General features: G+C 44.3%; 1 protein-coding gene across 6 annotated transcripts in view; it reads right to left on the bottom strand.

Moving 5' to 3' along the window:
• Window positions 1-17475, bottom strand: part of LOC134479845 (putative sperm motility kinase W) — a 665424-nt gene that overhangs the window by 149551 nt on the left and 498398 nt on the right. The window lies entirely within an intron of this gene.

Genomic DNA, 17475 nt, shown 5'->3' with positions numbered 1-17475 from the left:
ATGTGACATTAGGTCCCTTCCTCTGCAGGGTAAGATCAGGGAGAAATGCCATCTGTAGCTAGGGGTGCTCTTAGTGATCCCCAGGCCTTTGGTTCTGACTTTCCATCTCCTAACTTGACCCCTTACCTCACACCACCCTTTTCCTGAGTTCCCAACACAATAAGGAGAGGGGCCCTAATAAAGTTCTAGGTACATCTTCTGGGATAAAGGAGGATGTCAATCAACAAAGGGCTCACAACTCACCTGTCTCACACAGCTGGGCTGAGAGATCTGAAGGAGGCTTCTCTTTTCCCTCCAACTTTTTGCTTGTCCCTTCATCAAATTTTCTTCAAATTGCTATGGACTTGCCCTTTCCTTTTTTTGTCTTTGTTCTTTTTTTCCTATCCCTTCTATTCCCCTTTTCTATCCAGCTGTTACTTGCAGTCCCTGGTTCCTCTTGCCTCTTCTAGCCCAGCTTTGGGCATATCATCTTCCTGGGAGAGAGGTCTAGAGAACATTTTGATAGCCCCCTTCCCAGGTTCTGATCCTGTAGTGGACAGCCCCTTCCCCACTTCTGCAAAGACTCAATTCCAATTCCTGATGGAATGTAGTTTTAGATCCAGATAGTTTGAGACTAGAAACTAATAATGGGGTACATAGTGGAAATTAGTAGCGGGGTTCATAAAAGGTTGGAAACCAACCTTTATCTTCTGTGGGCGTTATGCTGAGGGTGCAGCATATCCATATCACAGATCACCTGCCCGAGGGAAGGGGAAGCAGATTGTAGGAAATATCCTGGATCGGGAGAGGTGTGGTTGGGAAGTGTCCCCTCCTCCTCCCTAGCAGTGGCCCACCCCTGACCTCTCTGCACCTAGCTGAACCACTATTGAATCCTGATTATCCAGAAATCATTATGCTCTGTCTTCCCCACTGCCTGAGGAGAGAGCTCAGCTTCTTGGTGATGGGTTACGCCAGGGCAAAGCAGGGTTGGGGTGCAGTGGAGCCTCTTCCAAGAATCAGGCATTGTGAGAGGTCTAGCACCCTTTGTGCTCCTCTTGCTCATTTATGTCAGTCAGCAGCCTCCTACCCTCCTGGTTCTGCTGGCTGGGCCAGGAGCAGGTGGGAGACCAGGAGGCCAGCAGATGCTTGTGTGTAATAGGGAGGGAATACTCTGAGCTCTAGCTCAGGAGTCCCACTCTTCCTGGCTGGAGAAGGGATGTGGGAGGAAGGCAGACGGAGGTCTCTCTCTTTTGCCTCTTGTCAATTACTTTGCCTCTCCTCAGCCTTACCCTCTGGACCACCAGCCTGAGAGGGGAGAAACAGGAGGTCACAGCCCAGAAAACTGGCCTGTGACAGCTTCATTCCTTTCCACCAATGTAAGCCATCTTGAGATGTCTGTAGGAGAAAAACCAAATCAAATGGGAGCCTTGGGTTGCCCATGTGCAGGGGATGGGAGCGGGGTGGGAAGAAGAGATCTCTGTCTGTCAATTCCCTCCCCCTCTGTCTCACTAGGGACTCCACAGATCCAATCCATCCCTGCTAGGTGAGCCTTTCCTAGAAACAAGCACAAACAGGATCTAGAAGGAAAACAAGCACTGAAGGAGGGAGCGAGATGGGCTACCAAGAGAGGAGAGGAAACAAAACATCAATAATGAAAAGGAACAGGTCCTCATAATTAAATCTTCTATTTTAATAAAGGCATTTATTACCATATATATGTAGCAAAGAACCTGGGATTATATGAAAAATGAATTTTATTAGGTAATTGATGATATAAAAATTAATTTAGAAGGTTTACTATAAATGTAGCATGGCACTCTATGTAGCACACGGTAGGTCTGTGTCTACAGGGAGGGCTCAAATTGGTCTCTCAGGACAAGGCAGGCAGGTGTCAGAGTCTTCGAGGTCAGAGGAGTAGCAGGAACAGGTAGGTAGGTTTGAGGCTGGGGCTACTCGTGCCTGACCCCAGGCTCTCTGGCCATTGGCCACAGGGGTCTAAGAGGAGATAGATGGGGGGGAATTTCCTAATACTTGCCCATCCTTGGAAGGAAGGTCTGATTTTCCTGTCAGCAGCACACTCTTCTGCAACAGGGGCATGTGAGCCCTTCCCCTATTCTGGGGGATCAACCTCATGTTGTCCAGGCTCCCATAGTAAGCACCATACCCACCAAGGCATCTTGCCAGCTCTCTTTTACCTTAAAGATCATATTTTGGAATGGGGAGGGGGGACACACCTTTAAGCACTTGGGAAGGCAGAAGGCAGAACTCTGTAAATTCAAGACCAATCTGGTCTGTGGAGCTAGTTCAACCACATTCAAGTCTACACAAAGAAACTTTGTCTCAGAAAACAAAAATGAAACAAAAAGATCTTATCTTTTTTATGGTTAGTGAAGGTTTAAAGTCACTTATTGGGTTTAGCTGTTAGGATAAGATAATTCTTTGAAGAGGATCTATGGGCCTTTTTTCTGGTTAAAGCTTTTCTTCTTGATTGTTTTCAAGCATGAGGAACACTTGTTGAATCATGACAACTCATATAACACATGCTTGTAGTCCCAGCACTGGGGAGCGAAGCTAGAAGAAACCCTAGGACTTACCAACTAGCCAGCCTACCCTAAACTTTAAACCCAGGGCCCCAGTAAGGAAGCCTATCTCAAGACAAGGTGGCAAGCACCTAAGAAATAACACTTGAGAATGACTACTGGCACACATGTGAACAGACACATGCATACATATACACACATGTGCAATAGATATTTTTAAACTGGTAAAGGTAATTAATAAGTAAAATGTCAAACCCATTTGGGGGGGCATGGAGATGAAATCCTAAACAAAACTTTAGCAAACCAAATCCAAAGGTAATCAAAGTAGGGGGTGAAAGGAGGATTATGAGACCATAATAATTTGGGGGAAAGAAATAAATGACATTCACAGGGCTGGAGACTCAGTTTACTTAAAAGCACCGACTGCTCTCCTAGAGGACCCAGGTTTGACTCCCAACAACTACATGGTGACTCACAACCATTCATAACTCCATTCTGGGGAATGAGACACACCCTGCTGGTCCTTGCAGGCACTGAACAGGTATGCTCATATGGTACTTGCATGCCACACACACACACACACACACACACACACACACACGCACGCACGCACATGCATGTACACAAACACATGCATGTACACACATACACACACGCACACACACACACACACACACACACACACACACACACAAGCAAAACACCCATGGACATCTAAAAAAGACATTGAAACCAAGCACTTGTGTTAAGTTTACAAAGGCCTCTCACCTGACCCCAGGTGGGACTGGTTAAGCATCACATAAAAGGGAACCACAGCTTCATTCTGAGACCAATAACAGAAGGTATCCTGCCAGCTCTAACAGTTTCAGCTACACAGAACACTTACTAGAGCTCTCTCACCAGTGCGACCAAGGGGGGGGGGAAGGAATGTTCAAATGGACTGGCTATGAAAAAAGCAGTCACCAATCATAGAATAAATTATTCGAGTCTGGACACAAGAAAAGTTGTGGACAAAAGGACAATTTGACAATATCAAACTGCAATTGGGGAAATGGCAAATTGGATATTTCCCCAACTAATCTATAAACTTGTGCAATCCCAAACAAATTCCAACAGGTATGTTTTTGGTGACATGCGGTAAACATACAAAGAAGTGTGTTTAAAAAAATAGAGAAAATAACTAAGGTGCAAGGGCTAATTCTAGTAAATGTAAAACTTACTGCTTAGAGCAAGAGCAGAGAGGTCAATGGGACATAAGAAATCTAAAACAGGTTAACAAAGTATAAAATAAAAAATAACAAAATTGGCAGAGTGGAGCAAAGGGGAAAGACTTCTGGTGGCACAGGACTGTAATTCCAGCACTCAGGAGGCCAATGCAGGAAAATCACAAGTTCAAGGCTGACTGACCTGGGTACCTTATCATCAAGGGCAAACATATATGAAGGCAAAACACTCATATACATAAAATTTAAAAATACATCCTTTGATGAGGTTGGAGTGATAGCAGTTAAGAGCACTGGTTACCCTTCCAGAGGACCAGAGTTCAATTTCCAACACCCACAGGGCAGCTCACAACTAATGCCAGTTTCCAAGGATCTGGCACAGACATGCAGGCAGAACACCAATGCATATAAAATAAACCTTTAAAAAATCCTTTGGGGGGTTTCTATTGATTAGTTCAACCGTAAAGTGCATGTTTAGCATGCTAGAGGCCTGGGTCATTCCCCAGAGTCTACGAAAACAAACCAAAATATTTTTAGTAAAGCACAGAGAGAAAGCACATCTTAACTCCAAGTGAAAACAACTCAAGTGTCCAAGGGCAAAGTACGTTGTGGTTTCATTCATAAAGGACGGTAACAGGAGCCCCAGCTATGCTCAGTACAAACAACTCTCAAAAACATGTTTAGTGAAAGACACCAAATACTCAGGAATACATTGAGTAACTCCATTTACGTTCATCTTAAACATCAAAACAGGGAAATTTTCATGAGGACGCCTGTTAAGACTACAAAGAAAGGCAAAGAGTAAATATGGAAAAGCTGGGGCACAGTTCCTTCTGGAGGACAGAAAGAAGGCCTGGCTCTGCTCTCTGGACCTCGGAAGTGATTCGTGCCAATAACCATGCTTGGCTACTTTCTTTTGTGTGGTTGCAAATCTTTAAAGCTCAAAAATAAACAGCAGACAGCTAGGAATTTATCTCAGTTGGTAGAGAATCTGCCTAGCATGGTCACAGCCCCGAAAAAGTATAAACCAGGCATGGTAGCACGCAGTTGTAATTCTAGCAAAGAAAAGTAAAAGGGAGTGGACCGAAAACTCAAGTCAAACTGAGTGGAGGGTTGCACATCTTTGAGGCAGAGGCAGGTGGATCTCTGTGAGTGCCAGGCCAGATAGGGCTGCACAGTGAGACTTACTTTCTTCAAACATAACATAGTTCAAGGTTCTCCTCTCCTACACTTGCTATGGAATGTAGGATCCACATGCTGAAAGAGAACTGCTTCTTGCTCTGCACACACATGTACACATGCAATCTCTCTCCCTCTGCTTCTCCCCGTCAACAATGTTAAAATAACAAAAAAAGGCTTATGAAAAGCCTGGTTAAGGAGGACAAGAGTGAGTAGGCACATGGACATCTAAGTTTCACATTCTTACCTCATGAAATCCTCACAGCAGGCTCAAATAATGAGTCCTGCATCAATGAGCAAAGGATCACAGCTCATCAGAACCCTCAGGACCTCTTATGAAAATGTAAATTGGAATGGGAGTGCTAAATAATCAGCTCAAGGGAAGAATTACTTCTGGGAAGTCCAAACAGCTATTTCCTCAGTAATGCTTTATTTCTGCCTGAAGTGTGTTAGCCTTAGTTTTGCTGTTCATAGCCCAGGCCAGCCCTGAGCCCCTAATCCTCCTGCTTACATTCCCTAAGTCCTGGAGTCACAGAGGTATGCTATATATATATCCCTGACCTTGTGGGCTTTAATTTCCTATCCTCCTGCCTCAGCCTATGGAGTGCTGAGATCACAGGAGTATGCTACCATGCCTGGCTAATTGGTTTTAAGTCTAAAGCAAGCATTATAAATGTTAAGAGAAACAAAAACAGATGTTGACTAGATATATTTTTAAAGATGGTTGGCTGTAATTAATTAAAGGAGGTAAAATAAATGTTGCCCAAACATTTCATCTCTCAAAATAAAAATCCTATTTCTGCCCTTCCAAGTCATAAATTTAGCGTTGTAGGAGAAAAAAGGTATTTGAAAATAGCTCTTACCACACTACTAAATCTACCATTATTCTTCTCCAAGTCATTTTTTTATACTCTTCCAACCATTCTGGTGTGGGTTACATCTCTCACAAATGAAGTATAATATCACAAGTCTTCTGCCGTGCTAGCACGAGACCTGAGTTCTCTTCCTCATCCCCCATGTAAAAGCCAGGTAAAACAGTGACATCTACCGTCAGCTTGGGATAGGAGAACAGAGACAGAGCCTCAAGTTTGCTGGCAAACCAGCCAGGAAGTCGAGCTCTGGTTTAATCAGAGATCTTATCTCAAAAATAAGGTGACTAACAACAGGAAAATTCCTGATGCTGACCTCTGGCTTCCACACCCCCCGCACACACACCCCCCCACACACACCCACACCCACACACACACACACACACACACACACAGACATGCACACATGCACACACACACACTCACACACACACACACTCACACACACACACTCCCCCCACACCCACACACACACAAACACGCACACGCACACACACACACACGCACACACACACACGCACACACGCACACACACACACGCACACACACACCCACACACACACAAACACGCACACGCACACACACACACACGCACACACACACACGCGCACACACACGCACACACACACACACATGCACACACACACGCGCACACACACACACACACACACACACACACACACATGCATTTAGAAGGAAGTGGAACATGATAAAGCTCATCAGGTAACTTTTAACCCAGAATAACTCAGTAGGTAGGAATCGCTTGTTTCTCTTTAAGCCAACTCATGTACGGAGCTTCCCAAAGAAAGAGCTCGAGTAACAGACAGGCACTGGGTTTCTACCAACAACATCTCTTCAAACCAAGCCCAACTTGATTCAAGCCTGCTCCATTCTCCTCCATGGCAGGTCCTAGGGACCTGAGACATTGACGTGGGACTATCCCTCCTCCACAGAGGAGCCTCGCATTGGCCAGAGTCTTGTGCCACCCGACTAGGAAGTGTTTCCTCAACACAAAAGGAGATATACAAAGCAATGTGCTCTTCCTGTGGGCATTACCATCCTCAGAGAAGTGAGTCTCAGGAAGGCCAACTGAAAAGGTTGGTGGTGAGCTGCTCAATTAATAAGCTAGCCTTACTGCTGTCCCTTATCAAAATCTAAGTAACTTTTTTTCTGAACCTCAGTCTACTAATTACACAGCACATGATGAAGATTTGTAAAAATCTGGCAGCCTTTTCTCAGAATAATGGCATAACCCCAATTCTGATACAACCCCCGACATGGGATTATGTCTTAGTTATTTTCTTATTGTTAGAATACAAAGATAAGGGCTGAAGGAATACAAAGGCTAGGACCAGAGTTCAGTGGTTAAGGGCACTGGCTGCTTTTCTAGCGTTTCTGAGTTCAATTCCCAGAAACAGCATGGTGGCTCACAATCATCTATAATGGGATCTGATGCCCTCTTGTCATGCAGGCATACATGCAAACAGAGAACATAGATAGATAAGTAAATAAATCTTTAAAAACACAAAGATAAAACGAGCTTTCTATTAAAGGACGCTTGTACTAAAAGATCTTTATAATCAGTGGAAAATGTAATGTGGTACAGTCTTCAGTACTGTGACAATGACTTCAAAGAGGTAAGTTTGGTGTGAACCAGGCCATAACATAAATTGATTGAATTTACAGAAACCTACAGCCAATAACAACAGGAGACTCCCTGAGAAGAATGAAAAGAGCAGTGAACTTGGAATAAGACAGATTCATCTACTGGCGCACTTTTTGGGGGCAGTAAGAACAACTATTTCATCAGACTACCCTGGTGTGGGAGCAACACTCCTCTGCTAGTTTCTTCTCTATACCTCAGGAGCCTGAGGGGCTTTTGGAAACAGCATCCCTGATGCGGCCACTGAAATCCTTAGTCACATGGAGTACACCTGGCAGCAGGAAGCAACCGCTGCAGCTTCCACCGCTGCACCATTTGGCATTCTGTACTGAACCAATAAGGTTAGCACTAGCTGGACAAATAGGAAATGAACCATCAGCTTCCTAATCTCCCTTTTTAAAATAGGTTACAGGGGCTGGAGAGGTGACTCGTGGTTAATTAAGAGCATTGGTCACTCTTCGGGAGGACCCAGGTTCAATACCTAGCACACACAGAGTGACGCACAGCCACCCAGTTCCCAGGGATCTGGCACCCTAATGTGGCATCTTCGGGTACAGGAGCACATGTGGTACAGACATTCATTCAGGCACTACCATACACACATAGCAATAGTAATAATAATAAAAACAGTAGATTACAGTCATATTTAAGACAACCTCAATTTAAAAACAGCTTCAGCTAGAGATGCACATGAGGAGTAGAATGCTTCTTTAGTATGTTTTTACATATTCTTAAGATACTTCTAGGCTGGCTGTAGTAGCATGCCTTCAGACAGAGCTCTGGGAGTTTAAGGCCAGCCTGGTCTACATAGCAAGGCTCCGGCCTAGCCAAAGCTATACGGTACATAGTGAGAACCTGCCTCAAAAACAAAAACAAAAAAAAAAAAACTCACTTCTCAAAACAAAAGGACAGAAAAGAAATTGTTTGTTATGCTTGATGTACAGGACTGGAATCCCTTCTATCTGAAGCTACATGGTCTACTTTCCAATTTAAGCTATAAATCAAGGTCCAGTATACTAAACTCAATTAGGTTTTCAAGTGATCTAGTTTATCTCACTAAAAAACAACATGAAAATTGAATTACAGGCGATTTAGAATCCTCTTCTCAACTGGTCCCTCCATAGCAACTGCAATCTGAACTAAGATTCGCCCCTGCTTTGATTCACACAGAAATGTTATTTTCTGTGAGTAGTTCATTTTAAGAGAATTAACAAGTGGTGATATCGGCATCAATACACAGTGTGTGCCACTTTTACAAAACTTCTACACATCCTACATCTGGAAATTGAAGCCTCACCAGAATGTTGTCCAGGCCTCTTTGAATGATATAATTTCAAGCTATTTCTCATTTATTTTTGTTTTGTTTTTTACATCTTACAATGACTATGCATTACCTACACAATTTCTCTTGTGTTCCTTTCAAAGGGAAAAGATGCAAGCCGGTTGTGGTGACAGGCTGGCAGTCCCAGCACTCAGCAGCCCCAAGTGGGGTTGGGGTGGTAGAAAAAACCATGACATTAGCCCAGCCTGGTATACAAGACCCCACATCTCAAATACGCAAGAAGTGTGACATCCTGAGAACTCAGTACATTAAGAATCTTGAAAAGTTATGTTTTGATTTTCTAAAGTTGAAACTATCAGGTAATTAAAAAATCTGATCTTTATATTTGGAAAAATTACATAACCTTTCACATACTAATGCCAATAGCTCAAAAGCATATTACTTTTTTTTTTTTTTTTACAAAATGGACAAGATCAACTAACTGACTGATCCACAGACACAACACAGAATAATCTATCAATATTAAATCTCCCAGATCATAACTGTCCTGATGTTACATAAGAGAATGCCTTTGCTGTGGGTCTTCAGGGGCAACGAGGGTGGTATACACAACTGACTTCCAGGCAGATCAGCAACAAATACAATAATGGTAACGGAGCAAATGATTAATGCTTTCCCCACTCCAGGGTGCTGGGCACTCTGCACTGAGTATACCCCAGACACGTAGAAGCCAATTCTAAACATTCAAATGTCAATGCTGAGTGGAGGGAAATGCCACCAGAGTCGTTTCAACAGCTTTGCATTTCTGTAGGCTTGAAATCATTTCTAAAACAATTTGAACTGAAGAAAAAGCTAACAAGGAAAAAATAACATTAAAAACTGAGCTTTAAGCGGGGGGAAGACCTCCGGTACCCTTCACCTCTTCTCACCTAAAAAATAACACAAACAAAATTAGGCCTCATGTCAACAACTTGAAGCCAGACTGTTGGGGGGAAACATGACAGTATAACATGTCAGTATACTCAAAAATGGTGCTAACGATGCATGTAGGACCGCCAGTGAGCAAATGTGTGCCCGAGAAATACAAAGGCTTACATAGGTGGTGCTTATTCAATTCTCTAGCAGACAGACCAGAGCACAAAGAGACTGAAAAATAATATAAAGGCATGGTAGCCAGTGCACTAATATAAAAGTTAAGGTCCTTTATTTTTTCATACTATCTTCACATCCTGCTGTGTATGGTACACTTCATAGCACATCTCAATTCAGAAGCCATGTTTTCAAAGAACAATACTTGATTGACACTTAATCTAAAAAAAAATAGACTTTAAAAAAAGATTCTGGACTGGTTGGTGGCATGTACCCTTAGGCCCTGCACTAAGGAGGCAGAGGTGGGTGGCTCTCTGAGTTTCAGGCAGCCTGGTCTACAGAGAATCCCTGTCTGCAAAACAAAACAAAACAAAGCACACAAAACAGACTCAAAAGCTTAAGTTACTTCAGAGTTTGTTTCCCCAGCGGTGCGATGGACAAAGGCACTGTTGCCATGCCTGACCCCTTGAGTTTGCTCTACAGGGCCTACAGGGTGGAAGGAGAGAAGTGACTCGATGCTTTATACTTTGTCCATGACCACCACAGTGGCCTCGACATACAAATAAATAAAGGAATATATCTTTAAACTATTTTACAGAGGGAGCTGGAGAGGCTCAGTGTTTGAAAGCTCTTCCCACTCTTCCAAAGTGAGACCTGAGTCTGGAGCCCATAATCTACATCTAGTGGCTCACAGTCCCTTGCAGTTCCAGCTCCAGAGAATCCAAAACCTCTTATGGCTCCGAGGGCACACACATGCCATACACTCAACACAGATATACACACACGCACAGATAATAAAATACATCTTTTAAAATATTTTAAAGGCTTTCCCCCAACTTTCAAATATAAACGTCAATGAAGAATTTCTTCCTCAACCATTTAAGTCCCATTATGCTGACTGCTTAGTTTAGATGGGAGTGAAAGAAATTCTTCTACAGAAGAGGACCAGACTGGTAACACTTAGTTTAGTTTCTCTGTTGCCAGCAGTGTCTTTTAAAATGCACTTGTAATAGAAACATTACTCCAACACAACTCTACCTTTCACAAGGATCTCAGAAAGCAGTTTCCACCTCAGTTGTCACTCTTGAGCTTCCTGGATACTGACCATCAAAAGATCACTTTCAGACATAGCAGAGGAGATTCAAGTTCTGCCTTTCAGAAGCTTAAACATCCTTAGGAAACTGAGCAGTTTAGGCACACACTTGGGACTTGCACACAAGAGAAAAGGCCCTGGAAGTGCCCAGAGCAGAGAGGTGTTTTAAAAAAAAAAAGGTGCAAAAGATTAATTTAGTCAACACTAAAGATCCACCAATCAATAATTCTGTGCCAAGCAACTTGATCAGGGATTTCTCCAGAATCCCCTTGGCTAATGTCAATAAAGCCTTCTCGAAGACATCATGATTTAAGCCATTCTCATCTGAATTACGGCTTTAGCAATCCTTTGCTTGACAGCAAATAAACAAAGAGTACACATGTGAATAATTTTCTGCCACTCAGCAAAAGGAAAGAGCACTTGAGACAATGACAATGTGAACAAAAATACTGTTCCAAGGAAGTGAGGTGTCCACAAAACTCCATTTTAAAAGAATATGGCAAAAAATTTTTTCATGTTGTTTAGCCAAACTTTTCAATTGTACAGTGTGGCAAACGGTCAAAATTAATCCATAACAACTAATTCTGATATTGGTAGTTCCCCACCTGGAGGCATTAAATGTTAAATGGATTCTTCAAAACTGAAGAATCCTTTGTTGTGAATTTACTAGCACCTAACTCTCTCACACCACTGGGAAGTGAGGTTGAGTGTGAACAATGGTTTTTGACATTGACCCATTAAGTCCCACCCAATAAATAAAACTCAGTTTCCCCACTTCAGTCCCTTCTCTTCTTATCCTGCTCAATGTAGCTATTTCCCAGCATCATCTTACCAGGGGTCACAGACACTGCCCTACCGACTGTGTGGAAGGTGAAAGAATCTAAAAGTTCAGGTATAAACATTCGCTGTTTCTACTAAGGACTGACCTTTTTTCCCACCTCAGTCAAAAAGTTTAAAGCAAGACAAGTACTAAGATTGTTTTGAGCTGTTCCATCCAGAGAATTTTTTTCCTCATTAGATCCTCTTACCAGAAAAAATATTTACATATTCTGTAGAAATTAATTCATTCTAAGCAAGGAATTTTTTTTTAACGGGAACATTCTCAGGTAATGTCTATTTAATCAAATGCAATCTCTGAACAAGCTCAATCTACAGAAAGCCACGGTGCTTTTTTTCTTTTTTAATAGGAGCAGGCACAAGAAGAAATAAACTATACCAGAAACACACATTCCAGTCTTACAGTTCAAGCACTATTTCGAGAAAAGTGAAAATAAAGTCCCACGTCTCCCTAGGCAACAGAGGGTTCTTGAGGGGAGGCTAGGTGCAGAGTATGCCCCAATACATGTTCAACACCCAACATTCTGCCTCTTCCAGTTGCCTGAATTCCTGCCACCCACCAGCGACACTGGACAACTTCACCAGGTTAACACGGGTGGGATGGGGGGGGGGCGTGACCTCTGGTGCAGAGAAACCACTGTGATCCTGACGCAAGTAAAATACCCCTGAAAGTTTTCCAAATGTACTGGTGCATAGCTTCCCTAAAGGCTGAACGTTCCTCGGGAGCAGGAAAGCCGGGTTCCCTAGTTTGCCAGACTTGTGCAAAGGGCTGGGAGGCAGAGGAGGGTGCAGAGCGCCCAGCTGCCCTGGCGGCCCCTCCTCTCCCGTCTCTCTTGGCATCTCTGCCACTCGCCAGGGCTGGAGCTGCAACCCTGCTGCCAAATCCACTGGGCAAAGAAGGCTGCAAGCCAACCGTCAGGTGAACCTGAAGCCCAGGCCCCCGACCGCTGCAGGCAAGAGGGACCCTGTGCGGACCCGCCCACTTAGAGCGCCACAGGACCGCAGGGCGCACGGCCTTGGCGAGCAGGGACACGGTGGAGGGAGGGCGCGCAGTGCGGTGTCCTAGAGGATGAAGCCGCGCCGCTGCGCCGCCACAGGTAGGGGACTTGGGTGGCCTCGCAGCCCCGACACCCACACGCCTTTCATTTGGCCTCTCAGGCAACTGAGTCAGCCCGACCTCAGGGCTAAGCTCTGTGCAAAGCTGAGGCGCATGGGAAGGTTGAAGGAGAGGCCACGTGCCTCTGTGCCTAACTTCAAGCCGCACCCCCGACCACGGTCTCATGCTTGCCCACAGATGGTGCTTCCGGACTATGGGAGGCGACCTCGCACTGGAGCTCGCCTGGTTCTCACCTTGATGTAGCCAGCCAGAAGAACAACGGGCGCCCAGAGCCTGAGTAGCAGCAAGACAAGAAGCTTGCCGGTGGCTGCCATCCCTGGCCTGGTCGCCGTGGCCTGGGCTCTCCTACACTCATGCACAGCCAGACCAGAGCGTCTCCCTATCAGCATCAAAAACCTTCTGAAGCCGGCTCACCGCCACTCTGGTGGGTTTTAACCGACTTCAACAGACTTCACAAAACCACGCCCTTCTTCAACAGGATCCAATACAAGCAGGCATAAGTAGCCTAACTTGCCGCCCCTTGTTTAACCAAGGCCCAATCAGAGCATGGATGCACAGTCTCCCCTCCCCGTCCAGCGCGTGCCCCCGCATGGCCCCGCCCCAAGACACGACAGCCCCGCCCCCGCTCTGGACTCGAGGCTGGGGAATCAGGAGTATTGGGGGCAGACCATGGGCCGCTGTTCCTAAGGCCTGAGGCTCCTGCGTGGTTATCTATTGGGGTGGCTCTACATCATCCACCTTCAGCCTAGGGATTCAGGCACGCCCCACTCCCCCGTCCCTGCGGGATATTTTCCGATTCCTTTGGGTACAGCTCTCTTTGGAGCTTCTGGAAAATGTTTTAATTAAAAAACAGGATGAATTGTTGGGAGGTCCGGACAGTTAGGAGGGGCTTAGTGAATCAGTTTCAAGGATATCCTGAAATTGTTTTAAATTGCTGAAGGAGCTTTCCCAAAGGATACAATGTTTCAATCTACCCTCCTGTTACCCTACAGGGGGGAAGGCTCCATCTACACTGCTACAGCTTTTTCAGGGAAGCATTACTTTTTTGGGGGGTGAAAGGTCTCCAATTGTAGCCTGCTGGGGAAAGAGCTCACACACCACCGGTTAGTAACCCCTTTTCTACCCTCTGTAAGGAAGTGCAATAAACTCCCTGAGGCCCCACAGTGAACTCTAGCCTCATACCTCAGTTTGTCACTGTGACTTTGGGAATGGAGAATAGACCTTGTTTACCACGACCCAAGGGAAGGAATTTTAGCTACATGTGTTTAGCTCAGTACACAGTCCTTAAGTAAGTGCCTGGTTCAGAATGGTAGGATCATTGTTTAGAAGATTAGAAAAAAGGGACCAGAGATGGCAATAGGACAATAGTAGCTCACTATTGAGCAGCGATTTTTAAATTTACAAATTTCTTTTGTATACATTCTCTGGTTTCATATTCATATGGACCCTGTACAGCTCAGTTACTTCATTCCTAGGAAAATAACCTAGGCTGAGAATAAATATTTTAAATGCATTTGAGGGATTAGTTATTTACTTACATACTTTGAAGTTGAAGACACAGCCCAGAGATCAGCATGCCCTATGCGAGTCCACCGCCTTCTTCATAGTCCTTGGTTTCCCTGAGACACAAGTCCTGCTGTGGAACCAGGCTGTCCCTGAGTTTACTATAAAACTCAAGCTGTCTGTTCCTCCTGCTTCTGCCTATTAGTGCTATGGTTATAGGAGTAGTCACCATATCAAGAAAGATAAGACAAATTCTTTTAAAATATAATGTAAATTGCAAACATATAGTAATTTTAATTGTGCGTTTAAAGTAGACTAGAAGAAAATAAGCCAACATGTTAATTTTTCTGGATAATAGGATTAAAACAGTTGCTTTAGTCTTCTCAATATATTATATTTTCTATAAGAAGCATGTATTCCTCTTATAATGCAGGGAGTAATGGATCCCTCCTCTTTTGTCTTTCTGTGTCTTATTAACAGTCCATCGTTAAGTAGATATGGTACCTGCTATACTCTCACTTAAATGACTAATGCTTCCAGCAATGTAATAGCTATAACACTTTTAAAACTTTCTCAGGCTAGTCATTATAATTTTTTTTAGAATGAATTCCTTAAAATCATAGCTAGCCCTGCCTCATATATACATATATATGTACTGTTTCAGTATAAAGAGAAAAGTCTGCTCAAACTGACTTAAACAGGACTACATGCTGCAGTGTAGCTCATTGGTTCAATCATGGGTTCAGTCCTTGGTACTGGAGAAAAATAAAAAGAAATCCTATTTATAGACTTACTTGCTGAAAAAGTCTTACCTGAAGGGGAAGAAAACAGGCTTGATTCCCATCAGCATGTTTGTTTACATCTAAAAAAAATAAAATTATTACAGGGACTGGAGAGAGGGCTCAGCAGTTAAGAGTACTGGCTGCTCTTCCAGGGGACCCAGGCTCAGTGGGCCCAGCACCTACATCAAGGCCCACAACTGTGAGGAGCTGTCCGAGGAGCTGTCCTCACAAACTCCATTACAAGATGGCACCGGCATCCAGCAGAACGCACCTAGTAAAAAGGGCAATACGCAGGCGCCTGGTAACTTCCCTACTCAAAGGGACACGTACGTTTTGGTACGTCATCTGGCATAATTGGCAGCGACCAGTCAGAGAGTGACACATCCTAGGCGAGGATAGTTTCCTATATAAGGGACAGTTATTCCTCACTCTCCGTCTCCGCATTGTAAGCTTATGCTCTCCCTCTCAAGACGCATTAAAGCTTTTCTGTAGTAGGATCCTGTGTGTGTCGCGTCGTTCCTGCTGGCGAGACGTAGCGCGGGACATCTGGTGCCGAAACCCGGGATCGAACCAGGGACCTTTACATGCCAGCAACAGTGCAGGGCAAGCTACGATGGGGAATAATGTCAACCTTTCCACTCCCGATGCCGGTGATGTACCACTAACAGGGATTTAGGGTTGGCCTATTTACCTAAGGATCCACAGGTTGAACGACTAAAAGAAAATAGGACTATTCCCCTTAAGGGCAGCCTTTGTTTTGGCATATTCAACAAAACATCTTTTGATCTCCCTTGCATTATGTTATGTAATCAATCTTCTGCTTGGTTAAGGGAGGCCACATGGGAAACTGGTGAGGAGGATATTTATAAACATTTTATAAACGGTGTATACGGATGGGTCAAAAACAGGGGTGGGAGCATATGTGGTAAACTCCCAAGTATTCTCACGACAATATTTTGAAACCTCACCCCAAGTGGTAGAATGCCTAGTGGTCATGGAGGTCATTGAAAAATTCCAGGTTCCTCTAAATATTGTTTCAGATTCCTCCTATGTGGTTAATGCTGTTAATATTCTTGAAACCGCCGGTATAATTAAAACCACTAGTAAGGTGGCAGATATTTTCTGAAAAATCCAAATTATCCTATTAAATAGAAGATTCCCTGTATACATTACTCATATACGGGCCCATTCTGGACTCCCTGGCCCAATGAGTTCAGAGAATGATTTGGCTGACAAAGCCACAAAAATGATAGCTGTGGCCCTGGCCTCTCCTTTAGAGGCCGCTAAAGCCTTTCATGGCAATTTCCATGTCACCTCAGAAACTTTACGCCGCCGCTTCTCTATAACTAGAAAAGAGGCACGTGATATAGTCACCCAATGCCAACAGTGCTGCCAGTTCCTCCCAGTTCCTCACATCGGGGTCAACCCGAGAGGAATACAGCCATTGCAAATCTGGCAAATGGATGTTACTCATAATTCTACTTTTGGAAAATTACAGTATGTGCATGTATCTATAGACACATGTTCTGGCATTCTACATGCCACCCCACTTACAGGAGAAAAAACAACACATGTCATTCAGCACTGCCTTGAAGCATGGAGTGCTTGGGGAAAGCCAAAATGTGTAAAAACTGACAATGGCCCCGCCTACACATCTCAAAAATTCCGTCAGTTTTGTGCTCAGATGCAGGTTACCCACCTGACGGGCCTGCCCTACAACCCTCAAGGACAGGGAATCATAGAGCGTGCTCATCGGACGCTCAAATCATATTTAATAAAACAAAGAAGGGGAATTATGATAGAACTCCCCCCAACACCCCGAGTGGCCACTGCTCTGGCCCTTTTTACCTTAAATTTTTTAAATCTTGATGAAGCTGGACAAACAGCGGCTGAGCGACATTGCTCAGAGCCCAAGGGGACAAAAGAATTAGTCAAATGGAAGGATGTATTAACAAATGAATGGAAAGGCCCGGATGCTGTTTTAATAAGATCCAGGGGAGCTGTCTGTGTTTTTCCACAGGACAATGAAAATCCCATATGGATCCCAGGACGACTTACTCGGAGCATCACAGCAAGTGATCAAGAAGGGACTGGGACTCCTGCACCTCCTCACTCTTCTTCCATGGATGCCAGCAACAGTGCAGGGCGAGCTACGATGGGGAATAATGTCAACCTTTCCACTCCCGATGCCGGTGATGTACCACTAACAGGGATTTAGGGTTGGCCTATTTACCTAAGGATCCACAGGTTGAACGACTAAAAGAAAATAGGACTATTCCCCTTAAGGGCAGCCTTTGTTTTGGCATATTCAACAAAACA

Source organism: Rattus norvegicus, chromosome 7 (assembly GCF_036323735.1).
Source record: "Rattus norvegicus strain BN/NHsdMcwi chromosome 7, GRCr8, whole genome shotgun sequence".
NCBI lineage: Eukaryota > Metazoa > Chordata > Mammalia > Rodentia > Muridae > Rattus > Rattus norvegicus.
Note: the sequence above shows the minus strand (reverse complement) of the source record. Positions and strands in the feature narration are given on the sequence as shown.